The sequence below is a fragment of the Lactuca sativa genome, chromosome 5 (assembly GCF_002870075.4).
Source record: "Lactuca sativa cultivar Salinas chromosome 5, Lsat_Salinas_v11, whole genome shotgun sequence".
Taxonomy (NCBI): Eukaryota; Viridiplantae; Streptophyta; class Magnoliopsida; order Asterales; family Asteraceae; genus Lactuca; species Lactuca sativa.
The window spans coordinates 167,799,829-167,824,868 of NC_056627.2; the positions used below are offsets into that span (position 1 = coordinate 167,799,829).

At 39.8% G+C, this 25,040-nt stretch overlaps 1 pseudogene; it reads left to right on the forward strand.

Annotated features, from left to right (window-relative positions):
* Positions 1–25,040, forward strand: part of LOC111919431 (uncharacterized) — a 100,319-nt pseudogene that overhangs the window by 58,847 nt on the left and 16,432 nt on the right.

Genomic DNA, 25,040 nt, shown 5'->3' on the forward strand with positions numbered 1-25,040 from the left:
GTGACATGTGTCGCGGATTATGTGACCGACTCGGCGAGTCGGGGAGACTGACTCGGTGAGTCTGGTCTGGGTTGGGAAACCCCAATTTCAGGACTTGGGACCCTATATAAGCATCTCATTCTCATTTCTAGGGTTTCATTTGCAGCCTCCATTGTCCAGAGGCGAAACCCTAGCCACCCTACTTCATTCTTGAGCTTATGTGAGAAGATTAAGGTCCCTTTTGAGTGCATCTTGAAGGCTGGAGGAGAAAGGAGCAAGGAAAGGAGTATAGATCCAGAGTTTGGATGTCATCTCAGATTATTTGAAGGTATGGAGCTCATACCTTGGTTATTAATCATCTAGATCCCATTCTTTGCTAGTATCTTGTCACTTTTGGGACCATTCCCAAGGCCAACACGAGTATTGAGCCTTTGAGGATGAATATAGATTAGATCTGAGCATTTCTGAGCTCTAGAAGCTCTGAGTGAGAAGCTTTACTCAACTATGGATTCCTTTAATGACTTAGACCTCCATTGTAGTTTAGATTAGGGTGTTCTGGCCTCATAACACCTTGCATGCGCGTAAAGTTAGCAACTTTACGTGCAAAGCTAGCATAAGGAGTCCAGATCTATGAGTTGGAAGTGTTGGAATAGACTGAAATCGACATAATAGAGTTGTCACAAGGAGGAATCGGTGAGTCAGCTCATGGACTCAGCGATTCGGGTCGAAAAACCCAAACCCTTCTGTTTATGAGTCGGATCAGTGAGTGAGGTTAGGGAAGGACTCAAACAGTCTATGCTCGTGATGGACATGAAGATCATGGTACTCGACGAGTTCAAGGGGGAACTCGGCGAGTCCAAGACAATCCCCTTAGCCAATGAAGATGGACTCGACGAGTTGGAAGAACAACTCGGCGAGTCGGTTGAAGATAGTCCCGAAGTGTTAGTTAAAGGAGAACTCGTCGAGTTCTCGCTAGACTCGACGAGTGGGATCGGGGATTGTTTGGGATTTGAGGAGCATGGACTCGGCGAGTTGGTAGAACAACTCGGCGAGTCAAGTCAACCGGAAGGTTGACTTTGACCAGAGTTGACTTATTTTGACTTCTAGAGTTCAGTTTAGGCTAAGTGTTATTATTGGTATTGGTAGCTCAGGGAGCTAGAGGAGCAGCATTTCGGAGAGTTGTCGGTTAGCAACCAGAGGACTATCAGCAGAGTTCAGCAGAACGGGTGAGTTTCCTTCCAGTAGGAACGGGTCTATGGCCACAATGCCGACCCGTCTAGTTAGCAGTAGTTTTCGGACTTCGGTCCGATGCAGTAGTTTAGTGGGCTTGATGTCTTTGTGATTCAAGCATGTGTTTTGTGTTATGTGATCTGGACTTCGGTCTGAAGCAGTATGCAGTATATGTGTTCATGCTAGTTGATATGTTTATGCTATGTAATGTTTAGTTAGTTTCGGACTTCGGTCCGATGCAGGGGGCAAGGCCCCAGTTAGTCCGGGCTTCGCCCCAATGTAGTTTCCGGGCTTCGGTCTGATGCAGGGGGCAAGGCCCTAGTTTATCTGGGCTTCGGCCCGATGCAGTTTTCGGACTTCGGTCTGATGCAGGGGGCAAGGCCCCAGTTAGAACAGGCTTCAGCCCGATACAGTTTTCGAACTTCGGTCCGATGTAGGGGGCAAGGCCACAGTTAGTCCGGACTTTGGTCTGATGTAGTGGGCAAGGCCCATTATGTGCTTTATATGTTATTGTATGGTATGTGGTAGATTGGGGGAGCTCACTAAGCTTCGTGCTTATAGTTTTCAGTTTTGGTTTCAGGTACTCAGTTTTCAAAAGAGGAGCTCGGGAAGATTGCAGTGCACACACCATAGCTAGCCAGCCTGGGATGTTTCACTCTGATAACAAGAATATGTTTTGAACTAATAATTTGAATTTATGTTATGACTTATGATATGGTTTTTATAAATATGGTTTTAGTAAAGTTTTAAAGGAAATTTTTAGTCGTGATTTTGGGTCGTTACAAGTTGGTATCAGAGCCTTGGTTTGAGGGATTTGGGTACACTTTCGGGTATGTCTAAACTCAAGCTAAGGAAATAGCAAGAGGTTTTCAAAAGAAAAACACTTTCGAAAGAAATTTTGAAAAAGAAACTTAAAAAGAAAAGAGTTTTAGCAAAAGTGAAACGATTTTTTTTGGAAAGAAAGAACTTTGAAAAGAGAAAAGGGTGTGGTGCATGCAATCAGCCGAGCTCAAGTAAGTACTCCCAAATTACCCATACAATTATGTTATGCTTATCAGTTTCGGTTTCAGTAGAACAACATGCTAGAATAGGACTAAGGATCTAGGAGGATGCCTTATGTGCCTGCTATATGTTTTCCAGCTTTATGATAATTGCATGCCAACATTAAGTAGACAGTAGTAGGATAGCCTGTTTAGGTTATGCCGGATGGTACGAGCTTAGCATTGTATGCTAGTACAGTTTCCTATTATGAGGATGGAATTGCTTGAGTAGTTTCATGTGTTCGAATGCTGTTTGCTTTGTGCTTTGTGGGACTCCGAGTAATGGGAGTTAGCCATTAGGTGAATACATCACATCACATGTGATCAGGGTTGAATAATCTCAGAGTGCTAGATTTGGCCCTACTGTGCAGCTCTCGTTTGAGTCTAACCGTTGTAGGGACGAGTCTTTTACTCTAAGGATTATTCGAGCCTCGTCACATGTGATGGTATTCAGGTAATGACTAATTGGCATTACAAGGAGGCCTTCAACAGCTGAGGACTGGTTTTGGTTGAGTCAAAGATTTCCCTATGGCAAGGCTAGGAAGAGAGTAGCAGATATTAGTAGTAGTGGTAGTGACTTGGTGGAGTCGAGGCAGTTCTTGAGGAAAGTACGGATAGATGTGGAAGGTAGTAGGGGCCCATACTACTGGAAGTAGAGGATCTGTACTCGAATCAAGGAAGGGTGAGACGAATCCAGGAAACTTGTAGTGTGTGAGATCCCCCGAGTATGATGGGCATTATGATGATCAGGAAGGTATATTACCAAGTATAGTGACACTACGTGGTAGACCAGATGGAAGTTCTAGTGTCAGCGAGGGATCAGGCTCGGATGCTAGAGCCAAGCAGCTTGATGATAAGATGAGGGAGTTCATTCCATCTGAGAGGACGTGAAGTATCGTTGACCAGGATCCTGTGATCATCAGTATGATCAAGGAGGGAATTATAGAGATTTGTGATGAGAGGCCGAGTGCATTCTGCACTGAGGGTGCAGTCATGATAGGGACCCGCACATTGATGTTTTGGGAATTTGGAGTCTATGAAGCTTCAGGTTGTCATGGGGGTTAGGGACCCCATTGTTAGCAGCAGATGGTTGGCAATTGTCGCCAACACTTTTCGTACCAAACGTTGTCTTGAGAGAAGACAAGACCCGACTTACTTCCTGTCTCCTGAGGGGCAGAGCACAAGATTTATAGGAAGACGTTGGTAGAAGGTTGAGTGATGATGTGGTTGATGCTATGTCATGGAATGACTTTTAGACCAGATTCTGGGTAGAGTGTACCTAGGAGACTAAGGCGCAACAGTTGGTGCAAGAGTTTTTAGATCTCCACCAGACAACTGTGACTGTGGCAAAGATCACTGCAAAATCTCGAGAAAGAGCTTATATGGTACTGCAGTATGCAGCAGGTGAGGAAATGAAGAATGTAAGTTATCAGAACATGCTGAAGAATGATATCAGGGAGATCATGAGTATATCGGGGTGCAAGACCCTGAATGATATGACTTCTTGAGCTTGAGAACGAGATATGGACTTGGAGCACATTGTTGTGATGGAATTAGATCAGTTGCTTATATAGAGGTGTCTCGGGAGAAGACCCTAGATTTCAGATCAACTTTTGAGGGACGATCAGGGTTAGATTCAGTACAGCACATGCGAGAAACTGCACGATAGAGTCTTTCATTCCAGGGGTTGGGAAAGTGTGAATCTGGTTTATCCTCCATTTGTGTTTGAATTATACATCGAAGAAATGGCATATGCAAATTGCATGCCGATAATTATTAACAGAAAGCGAAAGATCATTTTTCTAGATTGCAGGGTTGGGATAGTACAGTGTCACCTTGGTTTATTCCAAAACTGAAGAGCAGCACAAGAAGCACCTGAGGGAGGTGCTAGGGACTTTGAGGAGGGAGGTACCTTTTGCAAGGTATCCCAAATGTGAGTTCTAGTTACGCGAGGTGCAATTTCTGGGCACCTTGTCAATTAGAAGGGTATTTTAGTCGATCCGGCCAAGATAGAGGCCATGATGCAGTGGGAGATTCTGAGGTCTCCAATTGAGATTCGGAGCTTCCTAGGTCTAGCAGGTTATCACCGGAGATGTATTCAAATTCTAGGAAGTGGTGTGATCTTTGGATTGGTTAGTAGTGACACACTAGTAATGGCAAAACATGGTTTTCAGCAGATGGGGCATAGAGTGGTAAGAAGGATTTAGGATCCTTCCAGCATTGCGTATTGTAAGACGTTAGTTGAATCAAAGTGGGAGCAGTTTTGAAAGTGGGATAAATTTCGCATCCTTAGCAGCAAGGAAGACATCCTAGGCAGCTGTGTGGTTTGAGGATAGTGTGAGATGGAAGTTTGGAAAAAACTTGCCAGTAAGGAGATCACATTCCCGTAATGTTTGCTAGCAAGCCTTAGGGAATCAGGTTGGGGATTCCAGTCAGGACATAGGTTCAGTCTTGAATGATAGGTCGTATGTATACTCGTCGTCAGATGTGTTCATATCAGTAACCAGCGAATGAGATAGTGTTAGAGTGTTGTAAGTCTGCGGGTGTAGCCGTAGCATTCACTAGCAGCCAGATAGTGTTAGAGTGTTGTAAGTCTGCGAATGTAGCCATAGCATTCACTAGCAGCCAGATAGTGTTAGAGTGTTGTAAGTCTGCGGGTGTAGCCGTAGCATTCACTAGCAGTCAGATAGTGTTAGAGTGTTGTAAATCTGCGGGTGTAGCTGTAGCGTTCACTAGCAGCTAGATAGTGATTTGAGTGTTGTGGGACTGCGGACATAGCCGTGGAATACACTTGGCTGGTAGACAGCATGAGCGTGTTGCTAGAACGCGGAAGGAACATTAACCCCCAGTTCGAGTGTAGCAGTAAGGATGTGGAAATCCACGAGGTGGATTTCAGAATTATCTGGATGGATTAGACCTAGTTGAGCCAGTGATAAGACTGTAGGAATGCCACTGTAGTTTTGAGATCAAGGAAGCAATGGATTGCTTCACGTTACTTGTTATATAAGGCTACAATTGGTCATGTAGCAATCACATTTAGCCACGGGTTGGTAACAACAGGATGCGACGCTCATACCTAATCGGTTGGATCAGGAGGCTGTTAGAGTCTTGGTGACATGATAACTAGTGGCAACTAGTTCCAGGGAAGGTTTTGTTTGGAGGTCGTGTGAGGCGATTAAAATAGGGAGTTCTTTGGCTCCGCAGTCGGGTTGGAACCCGATATTTCAGATGGTTGACGAATGAATTAAGACCAAGAAGGTCTCGAGAGATGTTGGAAAGTAGCCATGTAGCAGCTTGATGTTCCAAGCAGTTCAGTGTTTTCAGGCAGTCAGTGTTCCAGGCAGTTCAGTGTTTCAGGCAGTTCCGTGTTTAGACAGTTTAGTGTTTCAGACAATCAGTGTTCTTGGCAGTTCAGTGTTTCAGGCAGTCAGTGTTCCAGGCTATTTAGTGTTTTCAGGCAGTTCAGCATTTTCAGGCAGTCTTGGGTCTCCAGCAATGATGGTATTTTGGATTTTCAGGGATAGCTTGTGGAGTGGCAAGTCACTCATAGCATGATTATCTGAGTTATGGCCAAATATAAGTGAATTATAGGGATAAGTGGATCTGTGAATTTTGTTGCTCTAGTGGAAACCTATGGTAGTTAGCATGAAAGGAATGGATTCAAGAAGAGGACAGAATGAGTTCCAACCTTGCGGGTTGCTCGGGTCATTGTCATATATGGAAAAAGGGAGGATAGTTTGGCACTGGGAGAGGACCCAGTGAATTATTGTGGTATCTAACTTTCGCAAGTCACGAAAGTGTGTTCATGTCAGGAAGGGGACAGTATCATCGGTTGATACTTGTGTGTTATGTGTTGACATTGAGGCCGGTGGTCGGCCGGAGTTATATTCATCAGGCAAGGATGATGCGAATGGATTGCAGGACAGTTGGCTGTAGTGGACTTCGAGGATGAAGTCGAGTTTAAGTGGGGGAGAGTTGTAACACCCAGAATCAGGAATACCAGGAAAGGAAAGAAAAGCCCTAAGTCAAAGGAGTCAACTCGTCGAGTCCAAAGAGGAACTCGGCGAGTCGAAGCGTGACCCGTGTCACGGATTAAGTGACCGACTCCGCGAGTCGGGGAGACTGACTCGGTGAGTCTGTTCTGGGTTGGAAAACCCTAATTTTGGGACTTGGGACCCTATATAAGCATCTCATTCTCATTTCTAGGGTTTCATTTGCAGCCTCCATTGTCCAGAGGCGAAACCCTAGCCGCCTAACTTCACTCTTGAGCTTATGTGAGAAGATTAAGGTCCCTTTTGAGTGCATCATGAAGGTTGAAGGAGAAAGGAGCAAGGAAAGGAGTATAGACCCAGAGTTTGGATGTCATCTAGATCCTCTTCTTTGCTAGTATCTTGTCACTTTTGGGACCATTCCCAAGGCCAACACGACTATTGAGCCTTTGACGACGAATAGAGATTAGATCAAGCTAGTTGATATGTTTATGCTATGTGATGTTCAGTCAGTTCCAGACTCGGTCTGATGCAGGGGGAAAGGTCCCAGTTAGTCCGGGCTTCGGCTCGATGTAGTTTCTGGACTTCGGTCCGATGCTGGGAGCAAGGCCCCAATTACTCTAGGCTTCGGCCCTATGCAGTTTTCGGACATCGATCTAATGCAAGGGGCAAGGCCCCAGTTAGTCCGGGCTTCAGTCCGATGCAGTTTCTGGACATCGGTGTGATGCAGGGGCAAGGACCCAATTAGTCCGGGCTTCGGCCCGATGCAGTTTCCGGACTTCGGTCTGAGGTAGGGGCAAGGCCCCAGTTAGTCCGTACTTTGGTCCGATGCAGTGGGAAGGCCCAATATGTGCTTTATATGTTATTGTATGGTATTGGGGGAGCTCACTAAGCTTCGTGCTTACAGTTTTATGTTTTGGTTTCAGGTACTCAATTTTCAAAAGAGGAGCTCGGGAAGATTGTAGTGCACACACCATAGCTAGCCAGCCTTGGATGTTTCACTCTGATAACAAGAATATGTTTTGAACTAATACTCTAAATTTATGTTATGACTTTTGATATGGTTTTAGTAATGTTTTAAAGGAAATTTTTCGTCGTGATTTTGGTTCGTTGCACTTAAAATAAAATTCAAAATTTAAATCCAGATCCCATAAATCTTGACACTCCTCTTCATATACAACTTATTGATGTAACAACGTAAATTCCAAAACAATTTTTTGCATAATATAAAAACATTTTCAATTAATTTTCATAAAATCATCAATGTTTGAAACTCCAGTCAATGTCATACAAAGCATCCCAAGATCACATATCATAAAAATCCCATGTGTGTGTACTGATCAAGTCGGCGCCTTCCCTCGGTCATCACTAGTACCTGAAACAAATAACACCGACACGGTAAGCACAAATCTTAGTGACTTCCCCAAAATACCACATATAACAAATATTAGCCGCTCGAGGCTATAACTCTGTGGGTCCGTGCACCTAAACTCTGTGAACCCTCAGGTTCTAACTCTGTAAACATGCACAGCATAAATCACATAGAATAATGCAATGCAACACATAACACATATATAGCATACAAACACTGTATCATAACTCTGGTTACCTACTCAAGGTAAAGTATAGTAAGAAGACTCATCTCGTGTATCTCGATACTCGTAAATCCCAGAATCACCCGTGCTCGATCCCCCGAGCTATAATCCTCCTATAATACAATATATCTCTAATTAACACTTTCTCAACTAAGTTTGACTACCCCTATCAAGTCAACACTGGTCAACTCTGTTCAACGGTCAACGGTCAACTTTGACCGGACTCGGCGAGTGCACTAGAGCGACTCGGCGAGTCTATACGTGTTCACTGACTCCCTCGGATCCTCTCCTGGCACGTCGAGTACTTCCCTAACTCGACGAGTTCAACCTGGCATGAATCGCGGGACCACCACGAATCAACTCACCGAGTCTCAAGAACAACTCGGCGAGTCCCATCTGACTCAGTCCACTCGACAATCCTCTCTGACTCACTGAGTCAACACCTTAACTCGGGAAGACCACTCGCTGAGTGGTTAAGGAAAATCTTCATGCTACTCGCCGAGTCTGTTCTTCAGACTCGGCGAGTCCATGCCATGCATCAACTCAAACTCGCTCCTAAGGTCAGATCTACTCCATTAACTCATAGATCCAGTCCTTCCAAGCACATTCATCACGTAAAGTCACAATCTTGGCTACCATGCAACGCTTACAAGGCTCCTTTTGGTGAAATGGCCTCTAAAATGGTAACCTAAATCCCCAACTCAAAAGGAAAGGCATAAAGCAGGGCATTTGGGACTCTCTGGACCTACTAAGGTCCAGATCTAGGTTCCATTTCCTCAAGGGACCTCTCACACTCCAAATACAAGGCAAACAAGGCATGAAGAAACCCTAGATTTGGCCATATCAACAAAAACACGAGAATAAGCTCTAAATGTTACCTCAAATAGCTTCCTCTGCCGAAATAGAAGTAGATCCAAGCTCCCCAACTCTCCTAGCTTGGCCCTCCTCTTCCTTTCTTGCAAACACACACAAAGATGGTGAATAATGGCCTCTTTTCTCACTCACAAGGATTCTCAAATGCTCTGGTGCTCTCAAGGTCGAAGGTAGCCGCAATGAAGGGTTATAAGGCCCTTTAAATAGGGCTCAGGGCCGGGAAATTAGGGTTTCATTAAACAACGTGGACTCGCCGAGTCCACTCTTGGACTCGCCGAGTTCGACCGCGTACCCGCGTCCAAATCCGCGATCATACTCGGCGAGTTCTAGGCTCCAACTCGCCGAGTCTACTCACAAATTACCAAAAATAATGATTAATTAATACTGGGAATCCGGATGTTACAATCAATTCCTAAATCATCACCTTAATTTGCAGATTACATAAAAATCCACCATAACCATCGCACTACTTAATATATGTTGTTTCTGAACAGACCCTTACCTACCTTTCTCCATACATAATTTCATATCTACCATGCTCCTTGATGGGTTTTAGTCATAAGAACTTTCCTATGTGCGCATGCAAAACCCTAATGCTCGGATCTAGGCTTTCTAATAAACATGCTTTGAATCCAAGTCTTCTAATGACTAATTAGGTTAAATAACAACATTGAAACAGATCTAGAATCATACCTTTGAGTTCCTTGTTGATCTTGAGGTCTTGGAGCTTCTAGAGTCACAAATGTCACTCCTCTAATGGCTTACAAACACCAATAGCAAGGAAGATGATTTAGGAGAGAGGAGAGGGGAGGAAATCGGCCAGGGTTCTCTTACTTTAGAAGAGGTGTCGAATTCCCTATGCCATGGGGTCTATTTATACTTGTAGACTCCTTAAGGGTTACAACCTAAACCCTAATTGGATAATCTTCTCTTAAGGCTATCCAAATCCTTTCCATAGATAAGCCTTGGACGAATTAAGCTATCCTTTAGCTTCTAGAATTCGTCCCTAGCATATCCATAAGGATTTATAGTCTAAAGCTTAACTATCAAACAATTGACAATTTATACCCCTTTATTTAATTAATCTCTTTAAGTCACCAAATTAATTCTAATTAATTCTATGACTTATATTAATCAAATATATTATTCATTATATTATTCTCATAATATATTAATAATACTTACACTCTCGTAATAAATCATCCTATCAAGTTGCTATGGTGAAGGCAACCCAAAAGGACCATGCACAACCGGGTCAAATACTTGCCTAATATAGTTGCAGCCTTAGACACTATTCCAACAGTCTCCCACTTGGATAAGTCTAGTAACTATATTCACAAGTACAATTCGGTTTGCAATCGTAGCTCTCAAAGACGCTGTCAACTCTGATCTAATCAATCTTGTCCTTTAGATAAGGGAACGTACAGTCCTCTGTTAGATATCATGCTGACAATCCTATGGAATGGTTAGTCAAGCATTTAGGTTTCTCGATCTCTTATTTATTTGACATAGAACTTAATCGAACACATCAATTCAGTTCTGACCGGGCCCGGCACATAAGTCAAATCAAATCATCGAGCGGCCGAGATATCACTTTTACCTTCTTAGAGAAAAGTTACAGATAAACTTCGACTTATATGCATTTACTTATTCATTAACCAACTATACACAACAATACGTTTTATAACACCGAGTTACTGATGCGTTTTCGTATTATCAATGTACAATCAATTAACAAATAACAAATCATATATCTAGGTTTTAAGACTATATGATATTATCGTCTTGCGATCACCTTTTATATCATATTCCTTAAGGTGATTCCAGCAAGCGCGGGTTTATTTCAATGCTCAAAACTAGTTCATAAGCACTCATGAACGTTGCAGCAATCCTTTGCTATGTCTAACACCATTTAGACATTCTACACACCAATTCATGACAATCTTCATTCATATCTACTCCCAACATATGAACGATTGTGGACCATTTGAACAATTTCTATTATTCTTAATAATCTTAATTATTCTGGAAGTCAAAACATGCAAAATGAAACAATAGTTAAACAATTAACATAAGACAGTAACATTACTTATAAATAAAACTCCTTTATTTAATCATCAAATGTCAATTACATTTATCTATTACACATTTCTAATACTATCTAATCTATGCTAATATCATCCTTCAGCCCAATACTCCTAGCATGCTGCAAGTGCTTAACCCTACTCAGTCCCTTCGTTAGCGGATCTGCTGGGTTATCTTCTGATGATATCCTCTTTACTACGAGTTGTCCTTCTTCTACACGATGTCTAATGAAGTGATACTTTCTATCGATATGTCTTGATCTACCATGATCCCTCGGTTCCTTGGTCAAGGCAACCGCGCCTTCGTTATCACAGAAAATCTCTATTGGCTCCTTTATGGCAGGTACAACTCCAAGATCACCGATGAAGTTCTTTAGCCATATTGCCTCCTTCGACGCTTCGCTCGCTGCAATGTACTCTGATTCGCACGTTGAATCAGCTACGGTTTCCTGCTTGGAACTCTTCCATGTCACTGCTCCTCCATTTAGGGTAAAGACCCAGCCCGACTGCGAACGGTAGTTGTCCCTGTCGGTCTGAAAGCTGGCGTCACTATACCCTCGCACCTTCAAGTCATCACTCCCTCCGAGGACTAAGAACCATTCCTTGGTCCTCCGAAGGTACTTAAGGATGTTTTTCACCGCAATCCAATGTGCTCTGCCAAGATTCCCTTGATATCTGCTAACCATGCTCAAAGCGAAGGCTACATCAGGGCGAGTACAAGTCATAGCGTACATGATTGAGCCAACTGCGGAAGCGTATGGTACTCGGCTCATTTCTGCTATCTCAGCTTCGGTACTCGGACTTTGAGCCTTACTCAATTTGGCATTACTTTGTATTGGTAGTTCTCCCTTCTTTGAGTTTTCCATACTAAAACGTTTTAGTACCTTCTCTAAGTAAGTATTCTGACTAAGTCCAATTAGTCTCTTACTTCTTTCTCTTACTATCCTTATTCCCAAAATGTAAGAAGCCTCTCCGAGGTCCTTCATAGCGAAGCACTTCCCGAGCCAGGACTTAACCTCCTGCAGATTCGGGATGTCGTTTCCTATGAGTAATATGTCATCGACATATAGAACGAGGAAGCTTACTATACTCCCACTGGCTTTGACATATACACAAGATTCGTCTTCGCTTCGTACAAATCCAAACTCTTTGACTTTCTCATCGAAGCAAAGATTCCATCTGCGAGACGCTTGCTTGAGTCCATAAATGGACTTCTCAAGCTTACACACTCTATTCGGATGCTTCGGATCCACAAACCCCTCTGGCTGAGCCATGTAAACATCCTCAGCCAACTTTCCGTTAAGGAAAGCGGTCTTGACATCCATTTGCCAAATCTCATAATCATAAAATGCGGCAATTGCTAGCATCACTCTAATAGATTTAATCTTCGCAACTGGTGAGAAGGTCTCATCATAGTCAACTCCGGGAGTTTGAGTAAAGCCCTTCGCAACCAATCACGCTTTATATGTCTGTACGTTTCCATCCACGTCGGTCTTCTTCTTGAAGATCCATTTGCACCCAACGGTCTTACGTCCGGGCACATAATCAACCAAATTCCAAACTTGGTTATCATACATGGATTGGATCTCGCTATCCATTGCCTCTTTCCACTTTGCAGACTCCGGGCCTGCCATGGCTTCCTTATAGCTATTAGGTTCATCAAGGTTTACTAATGTACCATCACTAATATACGTGTCCCCTTCGGTAGTAATATGAAAGCCATAAAACTGGGGATGAACTCTAACTCTATCGGAACGTCTAAAAGGTAAGGATTCGTCAATCGGTTCAACCGGAGTTTCCTCCTCGGGTTGAATGCCAGCAGCAGAGGTTCCTTCATCTATCGACTCTTGAATCTCTTCAAGTTCGATTTGCCTCCCACTGTCTCCTTGGCTCATGAGTTCTCGCTCTCGGAAAACTCCTCTCCTCGCAACGAAGACAACATTGTCCTTCGGTCTATAGAAGAGATATCCAAAGGATGTCTGCGGGTAGCCGATGAAAATACATCGCTCACTTCGAGGTTCAAGCTTGTCGTGAGTATCTCGTCTTACGAAAGCCTCGCAACCCCAAACCTTGATATGTGCCAACGAGGGAGCTTTCCCTATCCACATCGCGTGAGGTGTTTTGGCAACCTTCTTAATAGGGACTCGGTTAGGGATATGGGCGGCAGTCTCTAAGGCATACCCCCAAAAAGAGATTGGTAGTGAAGCACGACTCATCATAGATCGAACCATATCTAATAAGGTTCAATTATGCCTTTCTGCCACACCATTTAACTGCGGTGTCCTAGGAGGCGTCAATTGTGAAACTATTCCACACTCCTTGAGATAATCGTGGAATTCAAGACTTAGGTACTCTCCTCCTCGATCGGATCGAAGCATCTTGATTTTCCTGCCCAATTGATTCTCCACTTCATTCTTGAACTCTTTGAACTTTTCAAAAGTGTCTGACTTTTGCTTGATTAAGTAGATATACCCATATCTACTATAGTCATCGGTAAAAGTCACATAGAAGCGGTTCCCATCCTTCGTGGTTGATCTAAACGGTCTACATACATCGGTATGTATTAGGTCCAATAGACCCTCGCCCCTTTCACATGTACTCGTGAAGGGTGACTTAGTCATCTTTCCAAGCAAACAAGACTCGCATGTGTCATCTTCCCTAAGGTCGAATGACTCCAACACTCCATCCTTTTGGAGTTGGGCTATGCGTTTCTTGTTGACATGTCCAAGACGACAATGCCACAAGGATGCTTTATCCATACTAGTGGAAGAATCAATATTCAAAACATCATTTCCTAAGTTATCAACAATCATAACGGTTTCATATATTCCATTACATGGTATAGCTTCAAAGTAAAAGACACCATTTAGATAAGCCAAAATAGAACCATTCTCATTATTAAAAGAAAATCTAAATCCTTGTCTATATAAACCATGAAATGAAATGATGTTTCTAGCCATTTCTGGCGAATAGCAACAATTGTTGAAATCTAAAACCAAACTATTCCTAAGCACTAAAGAATACACTCCAATCTTGGTCACAGGCGACGATCTTCTGTTCCCCATGATTAGATTGATCCTTCCTTACTCCACATCCCTACTTCTTCTTAGTCCCTGCACATTAGAACAAATGTGATAACCACAACCGGTATCAAGAACCCAAGAAATAGAATGATTAGAATCGTCAGATTTGATTATGTATATACCTGCGAAAGATGGCTTGATCTTTCCCTCTTTGATTGCTTGCAGGTAATCCGGGCAGCTTCACTTCCAATGTCCTATCTTGTGGCAATGGTGGCACTCTGCCTCCTTTTGGGTTAGAGCAGGGCTTAGCGGGATCAACTTTGGTCCCACTAGAAGAGGCACCATCTCGGGCTTTCACCTTGCGATAGTTCTTCGATGAAGCTTTCCTCTTCTTTCCCTTTCCTTGACCAATAGCCTAGACAGGAGCAGCGGGCGGATTGGGAGTAGGTGCAACAGACTTGTCCTTGAAGTTGCTCTCAGCGACCCTCAAGAGACCTTGGAGTTTGCTTAGGGTGACCTCTTCTTTGTTCATGTGGTAGGTCATCCTAAATTGGTTGTACATTGGAGGCAAAGAGTGAAGCACCATATCGATCGCCAAGTCTTCACCGAAGTCAACATTTAACTTGCGAAGGCGGTCGACATACCTTTGCATCTTTTGCAAGTGCACGGTAAGAGATTCTCCATGACCCATCTTAGCAGAAATCATGTTGGTGAAAATCTCATAACGCTCTTGTCTCGCGTTTTGGTGGTATCTCTCCAATAAGTCTTGGTGCATCTCGTACGGGTACATGTCCTCGTAGGACTTTTGGAATTCGGAGTTCATGGTAGCGATCATGATGCAATGTACCTTTGTTGCATCTCGCTCATGAGTCTCAAAAGCGGTGATTTCGGCGGGAGAAGCAATTTCGGGGTTGATTTTCTCGAGCTTCTCATCGAGGACATACTCCTTATCCTCATAGCGAGCGATGGTGCGAATGTATCTTATCCATTCGCTAAAGTTCGTTCCATCGAAGGTGACCTTTTGGCAAAGGCTCATCAACGTGAAAGAACTAGCAGCAGCGTTGTTTGCGTTCGACATCTACAATTAGAAAGGACAAAGATAGATTAGAATAAGAATCCCTAATTATCACCCAATAAGAAAAATTAGGGCTAGGATCCAACAATAACATTTACATACTAGAAAAGGGATGCGACCGTAATCTAACATGCAAATAAATTGAAGGTAAGTGAATGACGATTCACTAATTCTCCATCACAAAACTTAAACTATTAGTCCTAAGTGTTTTTGAGAATTCCTAGGTTCGGATGAGATTCATTGAAACTATTCAATGGCATGCTTAAATCTCGATATGCCCCTCTAGTTTGTGACTGGGATACCGAGGATCACAAAGCGGGTGTGAATTACCATGCAAATGCACATGGTGCCTTCATTGTAATGATCACCTATTCGATGTGCCGGTAAACCACACACGCTCCATCGAACTATGATAAACAATGAATCACCCTTTGCCACCTTCGCTTAGAACCAATTAGTGTGCTGGTAAACCACACACGCTCCACTAACTTCTTAGCAAGGTGCAAAGTGTAATTTCATGGGATTGCATCAATTCACTTTTCCTAAAGTAACTAGGATTAGGAAATTTTTTAAAATATGTGTAGTTACTTTATATTTCTTATTATACTTTTAATGAGAGGATGAGGTTGCCCTATCCTACCCGTTCGGCTAACGACCCTCCACCAATCAAGCAAGCGGTGGGTGTGAGTGTACACCCATTAAGCATCATTTTATAGGCCGCAACCTTATACCCACCTAATAGATCGCCTTCGTGAATGAGGCCTACTAACGGTAAGACTAGCATTTAGTTATACATATATATATTATTCTAGTAATATCATATTAGTATAGGGTTGTATTTTAAAACTTTAAAAATCTAGGGTTTGAAGTTTAAGTTGACTAAATTAAAACTTTTAATCACAAATATAAATTTCAAAACTTGAGGGCAAGTTTTAAACATTTTAAAACATGGAGGATCAAATAACAAATAATTCCAATTAACAATTAATATCCTAATTATCTATATTTGATTTTATTCAAGATAATTACCAAAATAATTAAAATAATTAATTAATTATCATATAAGGAAATTAAATATTTTACTAGTTGATAAATACCTTTAACTAGATCAAGATAATAGTCATATATATCAAAAAATCGGATTTAGATTGATCTATTATGATTAAGGTAAGTTTCCATAAGATAATTATGAAAAAATCCCGAATCTGGCCATTCCTGACGCCTGGACTCGCCGAGTGCACAAGGGGACTCGCCGAGTCCACCTTGGAACTCGCCGAGTCCATGACTTAGAAACCTAAAAATCGAATTTTGCAGGTTTGTTTCAGTTAATCAAGCAACAATTTAAAGAAAACCAAGCTAGGCTCTGATACCACTGATGGGTTTTAGCCATAAGAACTTTCCTATGTGCGCATGCAAAACCCTAATGCTCGGATCTAGGCTTTCTAATAAACATGCTTTGAATCCAAGTCTTCTAATGACTAATTAGGTTAAATAACAACATTGAAACAGATCTAGAATCATACCTTTGAGTTCCTTGTTGATCTTGAGGTCTTGGAGCTTCTAGAGTCACAAATGTCACTCCTCTAATGGCTTACAAACACCAATAGCAAGGAAGATGATTTAGGAGAGAGGAGAGGGGAGGAAATCGGCCAGGGTTCTCTTACTTTAGGAGAGGTGTCGAATTCCCTATGCCATGGGGTCTATTTATACTTGTAGACTCCTTAAGGGTTACAACCTAAACCCTAATTGGATAATCTTCTCTTAAGGCTATCCAAATCCTTTCCATAGATAAGCCTTGGACGAATTAAGCTATCCTTTAGCTTCTAGAATTCGTCCCTAGCATATCCATAAGGATTTACAGTCTAAAGCTTAACTATCAAACAATTGACAGTTTATACCCCTTTATTTAATTAATCTCTTTAAGTCACCAAATTAATTCTAATTAATTCTATGACTTATATTAATCAAATATATTATTCATTATATTATTCTCATAATATATTAATAATACTTACACTCTCGTAATAAATCATCCTATCAAGTTGCTATGGTGAAGGCAACCCAAAAGGACCATGCACAACCGGGTCAAATACTTGCCTAATATAGTTGCAGCCTTAGACACTATTCCAACACTCCTATCTATCTCTCATTTCGTCTCAATCGGCTATCATGGAGGTCATGATAGAGATTGAACCCTGCAAAATCTGCCTTGCATAGTCTGTCCACCAGGTGTTTGAGGAAATGTTACTCTAAAGAATCAATCTATGATTGTTCTTTCAGACCTCAAGGCTGATGATAATGGTTAAAGAGGCACATTTTCTTTGTCTTCATTACTTCATAGACATGCTTCTATTTTTTTACCAAGGTATATCATATGTCTCCGCAATGTACTCCTTTTTGGAAACTAAAAATGAACACATATAATTATTTGGAGGCCTTATATTGTTCATTGGTTGTATGATGTATGACAGACAGACATTAGAAGGAAAGTAAATTGTGGCCATGGATTTGACTGGAGCTCTATCACAATAACGTGTGATTGCATATTCAAAATAAGGCTATAAAACTTGATAGAAAAATGACAGAAGTTTAGTTTCCCATATTTCTTAAGTAACACTTCAAATACTACTACTTGATGGTTCTAATCTATCCATATATTAAATGCTACTGGGAAATTGTTGATAAGTATAAAGTGGACATATCTTAAATCGCTTGATTAAATGATATTTTTCACTCTTCCTTTTTCCATGATCCCTAATTTTAGTTTCAAATGTTGCAATAGTTGGAAGATGTGATGTATTTCTTTGTGCAGGTTAACTTCTTGGTTATCAAACGTGGTTATGTTAACGCCAGTTGTTCTTAGTTCCATTACAAAAAGGTTAAATTTTAGATCTTTTTAAGAAGCTGTAAGTCCATATGGTGGCAGGTTGGACCTTGACATTAATTCTTTAGTGTTTTATGTGAAATCTACCTCTTTTGGCTAACTCTGGTTAGATAACTCGATAACAGGTTCCAAAGTTGAAGTTTATTTGTTTTTATGAAGAAGATCAACACTCATTGACTAGAAATCTTGACATGCTTATTTATGTAGGTATGTGTTCTTCGGTTTTTATGTTTGATTAATTTTCCAAAGTCCATATGTTGGCCATTTAGTTGTTTTTATGAAGTGTTCTTCTGCGAACAAAGTCAAATATGTTTCTGCTTCTATATTTGATTTTCATTACAAGTCGATTTTGTTTTCTTGTTTGTTTATCTTTTTTGCATTTTTTTTTTTCGTTTCATGAGAGAAAGGTTGATAAGTTGTGATATTTGTTCATTCATAGTTACTCTTTTTCTTATTAATAATCTCAGTTTTAACTATCTGAATAAGTTTTTTGGAATTATGTTGTTGACCATTTAAAATTTTAAATTCTAAACTCCCTGCTCGATTTTACTATTTTTGCTATTTAAACTATGTAGTTTTACTCATTTGGTAGCAGCTTATCATTTGGAGCATGGAAGCACCTGAACATTTTATATGATTCTATTATTCCCAAAGGTCCATCAAAACTCAGTAATTTTTACCAATCTAAGATTTTATAGTTCAATACATATCGATTGAAGGCAAATGGGCAACAAGCTGTGCCGCTAGTCCTTTTTGAATAGCAAAACCAATTCTTTTGAAAACTACATTTGTGCATCTAGAAGATATGACATTAGAATGCATGACCCGTTGGGCAGCAATAACATCCAAATCAAACTTGTAATCTTTTAGTCAACTATTTTAAATCGATTTTTTGTGGATGATAAATATCACTTACGGTATTGGTTATATATATACTTTTGTTTCCTAACAATAGTAATTAATAATGTTATTGCTTTAATAAAAACAATATACACATAAAGCTCACAAAAAAAAATTTCTTAATAAAATATACATAAGTCTAAAAATGATGTCATATTACAATTTGATAGCATTATAACATAATATAATATAAATTGTAATAACATAATATAATATAAATTGTAAGCTCAAACAAACATTAGAACTTTTAGGTATATCTACATTCAATTGGTCGGTTTTAATACACTTGAAATATTAACACCTCTGCATTAATACACTTGAAATATTAAAAAGTGACATTATTTTAAACTTAACCTATCGATTCATTGTTATAGGTGGATTTCACGGGTTATAAACTAGTAAAATATAATCCCTTTCATTGTAACAAACGTTTGTAATATACAATATTTTAAAAATATAAAATAATAATTAGTTAGATATTATAGTACTTATTATGTTATATAATAATGATATAATGATGAAAATATTAAAAGAATCGTTATGGACTAAACTATATATAACATATGTTTATCTATGTTTTTGATTAGTATAAATAGCGACAAAGAAGGATATCGAGCGATCAAACAAAATCCGAATCCAAATTAAAAAATCATCCCACGTATCTCCACTTAAATTCATCACTCACAAGTCACAACCCTCTCTTCTCAACTTCATTCCTCGTAGCGGTATGAAGATCTTCGTGAAAACCCTCACCGGCAAGACCATTAAGTTGGAGGTTGAGAGTTCGGATAGAATCTACAACGTCAAAACCATGATTCAGGAAAACGAAGGGATCCCTCCCAATCAGCAGACACTTATCTTTGCCGGCAAACATCTAGTATATAACGGTAAAACTCTTGTTGATTATAATGTTCACGAGGAATCTATGCTGCATCTCGGAATGCAGATCTTTGTCAGTACCCCAATGGGCAAGTCCATCACTTTAAATGTTAAAAGCTGCGATACCATTGGTGAAGTGAAGGCCAAGATTCAGGATATAGAAGGGATTCCACTGCATCAACAACGGTTGATCATTGCTGGGGAGAACCTCGAGGGTCCTAGAACGTTGGCTGATTATAACCTCCAAAAAGAATCTATATTGCACCTGAGTCTACAGTTTGGAGATGATATGCGGATTTTTGTGAAGACTTTGACAGGGAAGACGATCACTGTGGTTGTAAGGAGCTCAGATACCATTCGTGATGTGAAAGAAAAGATTGGAGACATAGATGGGACTCCATTGTCTCAATATCGTTTAATAGTTCCTGGAAAGAACTTCGAGGAGGATGGTAGAACTTTGAGAGATTATGACATCAAAAAGGAATCTACAGTGCACCTTGTTCGATCGGTACGATGTGATATGAAGATTTTTGTTAAAATTCTAGACGGGAAGACCATCACGCTGGCGGTGGAGAGCTCAGAGACTATTTATAGTGTGAAGGTAAAGATTATGGAGATAATACATGGGATGTCACAGGATCAGCAGCGCTTAATCTTTGATAGAAAGCGACTCGAGGATGACAAAACTTTGAGGGATTATAACATCCAAAACGAGTCTACATTACATGTGATTTTGAGGTTAGTAGGAGGTTTTAATTGGACATTGGTTAAGTCTTTCATAGGCAAAACCATGAAGCTAAGATGGGGATTGTTCGATAGCATTGATGATTTGAAGGCACATATTCAGGAAAAAGAGGGGATTCCACGGCATCACCAACGATTGTTCATTGCTGCAAAGAAGCTCGACGAGGATGGTAGAACTTTGGCTGATTATAACATCCAAGAAAATTCTACATTGGATCTGGTTTTGAGGTTGGAAGTATGTGATATGAAGATTTTTGTTCAGATTATGACATGGAAGACCATCAGGCTGGATGTGGAATTATCAGACACCATTAAAGATGTGAAGGCAAAGATAAAGGAAAAAGAGGGCATTCCAATTAATCAGCAGAGACTTACATATTTAGGGAGGAAGCTAGAAGATGAACGGACCCTGGCAGATCATCATATTGAGGCGGAGGATACACTGAAACTGCTCCTGTGTGTAATTGTAAGTGGTCGATCATGAAGACAATGTATCTTCATTGTGTACTGTCTTCTTGTTGATCCCAATTTCTGAACCCTATCTCTTCATAGATGTTTGGCTAAGAATTTTGTGTGACTTGGCCTTCTGATTTCTGAACCATATCTTTTTTTGTTCTTTTTTTTTTTTTATTCTTTCCTTTATTATACATTGGAACACAAGGTAAACCATATACCATTTGACACACACCAACCATTTTCCCTAACACTACCTCTTTACAAGAAATTACACAACATCCTTTCCAACATAGTAAGTAGCCCAACTTCCATGAACTTATTTATTAAGGTAGATCTCCACCATTCGAAAAATCCTTACCTTCCAATTCGATAACTTTATTTAGAATTTTGTTGTATAACTTTTTATCAACCTTCTTGCTTGGTCATGCTACAATTAGGAAGACACATAGTGACATGAAAGGTTTGTGGGTTTGACGTTATGAACATTAGTCATATTATCCACCTCCCTAACTTTAACTCCACCTAAAATAGATTACTATGATACAAGATAAAACATGTAAGAAGTTGAACAATATTTGTAGAATGTTCGAGGGACCAATATTCCCCCAAACAATTCAGATCATCGACAAAGAATAAGTCTAAGATTTCAAAAACCTTCCAACCCCACTATCACACCCATGACAATCCTTTTATTTCATGCTTCTGTGATAGCACATGTAGCCCTTCCATTGGAGTTACATTTACAAGAATTGAACCATAAGAAAGTGTTGACATCCATCCCCATTGGTGATTCATTCACAAGAAAGGAAGTATAAGAAGAGTGTTAACAAGTTCTTCGTCTAGGCTTTTTATATTAAGAGAAGTCTAGGACTATTTAATTTTTTATGATTCTGTTGGTCTTATAGATCTTATGACATCCAATCTTTCTTCAAGTTATGTCGTTTGTTCCAACAACTGAACAAAGGATCGTCGTCCGAGGCTTAAGAAAATGGTGTGCCGAACATATGAAAAATAATCAACCAAGAACATAAGAAAAGAGAATGTAGTTGTTAAATAATTGGATGAATACGGTGGAGTGACAATATATATGAGTTTAAGAAAATTATTTATATCAGCTTGGCTTGTCGAGATCAGAAAAAAGAAAAAAATAAATGAGAAATATGTGAACCAAAGACAAGGTTTCTTCATTTATTTAAATAACACTATATGACTTGCTCCGGGAGACAAGCAAAGGAGACTACATATTTGACTCAAACAAAGGGTATCCATAATCCATTGAACTCTATGAAGTTCAATGGATTGCCACATCACCGCCACATTAATATTTCAGTTTTTGTTCAACTATACTTTTTAACATCCACACTCCATTAAACTCTACAGAGTTTAATGGATTCCTATATTTGGTTTGAAATTTAATTGAAAAAGAAAACATCAAATCCATTGAACCATTCAATGATTATACAACTCTCTCATTTAACTCTTCTCCATTCTCCATGTCATCATTCACACTCCATTAACCATCTATTCAATCATAGTCATCATCTATTCAACTTTTATTAAACCCCAATTGTGGATACTCCAAGACTATGTAAAATTTCCACCTATTTTAATTTAGGAATACTCGGTTAATATTCCACATTTCCCCTTTTAAATGGATCCGGATCCAGCTTAATCACTTGAAGCTTTTGCACATGTTGGTAAAGTTTTCTCCCGCCAACTTCTTAGTAAGTATGTCTACGTATGTGTGCCTTTTGCTCTTTCGAGGATATAAACTCAACAATGATTTGTCCATTCTCCACACATTCCCGAATGAAATAAAACTTAGTATTATTGTGTTTGTGTAGCTAGTGGAATAAAAAAATGTTCATCAATTGGATTGCCAGTTTTTTATCAACAAAAAGTTTTATTGGCTCTCCTTTAAACTCGGTCATTTCGCCAAATAAATTTTTTGTCAAGCCGCCACTGTAGCATCCATGAATTCCACTTCGTAAGTTGACTATGCTACAAACTTTTGTTTTTACGATTCCCACATGAAATGTTTCACCAAGATTGAAAACCATGCCACTTGTGCTTTTATGGTCGACAACATCCTCACAAGATCAATATTCGGAAAACCACATTAATATGTAGTTTCATTTCATTCAGGAATGTGTGGAGAATGGACAAATCAATTAGAGCATGTATCAATAAGATCATCTTGATAGAAATGAAGCAAGTTCTTTGATACCCGAATGAAATTCGATAAAGCAAGTTCTTTAATACCCGAATGAGTGTCGGCTTGATCATACGAACAACTTTGGAGCCCAATATTCTTCATGTTTAATTTTGTCCAAGAAAATATTCCATGCCTTCAGACGTAACACATAATGAGCTTTAAAAAGCTTGAAAACTTTAATGACGTAACACACAAAGCGCTTTAGAAAGCTTGTAAACTTTATGTTAGATTACTTTGAAAACAAAGCCTTCGGGACGAGATATTATCTCACCATTTAGAAAGGTGATCCTTATGTCTAAATTGTGTATCTTTTAACTCCGTTAACCCGCTAAAGTAATATTGATACAACTCCTTGAGTGGGTTAAGCTCTAGAGAAGAGAATAGTTGCAGAGACAAGAGACAAGATTGGGGCAATTTTCTGATATCTCATTCCAATGCAAGTTACAACTTAAACAGCAAACAGAACAAACATAATGCATAAAGTAGCAAACAAAAAGGAAAACATGTAAACGTGCAGTTGACTACTAGAGTGGTGTCCCACTTATTTCTCCTAAAATGATGCATGTATGAGAATTCTTCTTCAACAATAATAGACCCATTAGTGACCAGGTCTTCAATCCTTATATCTGGCGGGTCTTCTTTTAATTCTGTTGGGTCGGGTTACGGGTTGTGGCACTTGTTTTTCCATATCCATATCAAATATCTTGTTTTTACACAAAACCCCTTGCAATGAAACAAGCCTTATACTCGACAATTATTCTATCATCTTTTTTAACATTGAATACCCATTTTAATCTGATGGGTTTGTGATCGGAAGGTAAATCAATGAGCTTTGTGACAAGAAGGTAAACCAATGAGCTTCCAAGTGTGATTCCATTGAAAAAATATACATAAAAATTGGTACCATTGACATACACTACAAGGATCGTATACTATGCAGACGACAATTTTGAGCTCTGTCCAGACGACTTGTCGTCGCTAAAACTTATACCGACGATATGTGGTCTATAAAAAGTCGTCAGTATAGCTCCGTCGGTAAAAGTCGAAAATATCGTCGGTACAAGTGTCGCCAGTATAGCATGGTCAGTCCAGACGACATGTCGTCTACAAAGGGTCGTCAGGATTGATTTTCGAGGAAATTAGAAAAAGTTTTTTTCGGACTCTACAGAGACGACTTGTCGTCGGTAAAAATGTGAGGCTATAGAGATAACTTTTCGTTTGGATAAGTGAGAGCTATAGAGACGACTTGTCGTTTGGATAAGTGAAAACCATTTTTACAGTTGGAAAGCTATACCGACGACATGTCGTCGCTATAGTCTTTTTTTTTTTATATCTTCCACTGGTTTTGTTATATATACCATTTAAAACAAATCCAAAATGGATATTTGCAGAATAATATAAACATAAGATAACATACCATTAAAATCCAAAAACACTTAATAAACATAACATACCATTCAAATTCTACTATATAACAAAATAACAAAAAAGCAAGTTTTTAACAAACATTGTTGTCATTACCATTCTAGTTCTCCTCCTTCTCATCATCATCACCACCATCATCAACATCATCAAACAAAATAACAAGAAAAGCAAGTTTTTAACAAACATTGTTGTCATTACCATTCTAGTTCTCCTCCTCCTCCTCCTCATAACCACCATCATCAACATCATCATCATCGTCATCATCATCATCATGCGAGTTCATTTGATGTTTCGGGGTTATTTTGTGGAACCATATTGGGATTAAACTAGAATTGTGGCATTGGTTGTGGTCGGAAGTTTGGAATGAAAGACGCGAAAGTGTTATTAAACATTTGGTTCATTTGTAGCATTTGTTGTTGCATGAATTGAATTTGTTGGGATAATACATCAACTAGGGGATTATCTGAAGATTGGGATGTGGAAGCTTTGGAACGTTTGGTATGTTTATTTGGAAATAAATTATTGTTGATGCCTGGTTTCCTTCCAATTCCGCGAATATGCCCACGTCTCTCACTGAGGTCACGAGCGAGGCATTGTTCTTCATTTAACTTTTCGTTCTTCCCGAGTTGTGATTGCATCACCATCTTCT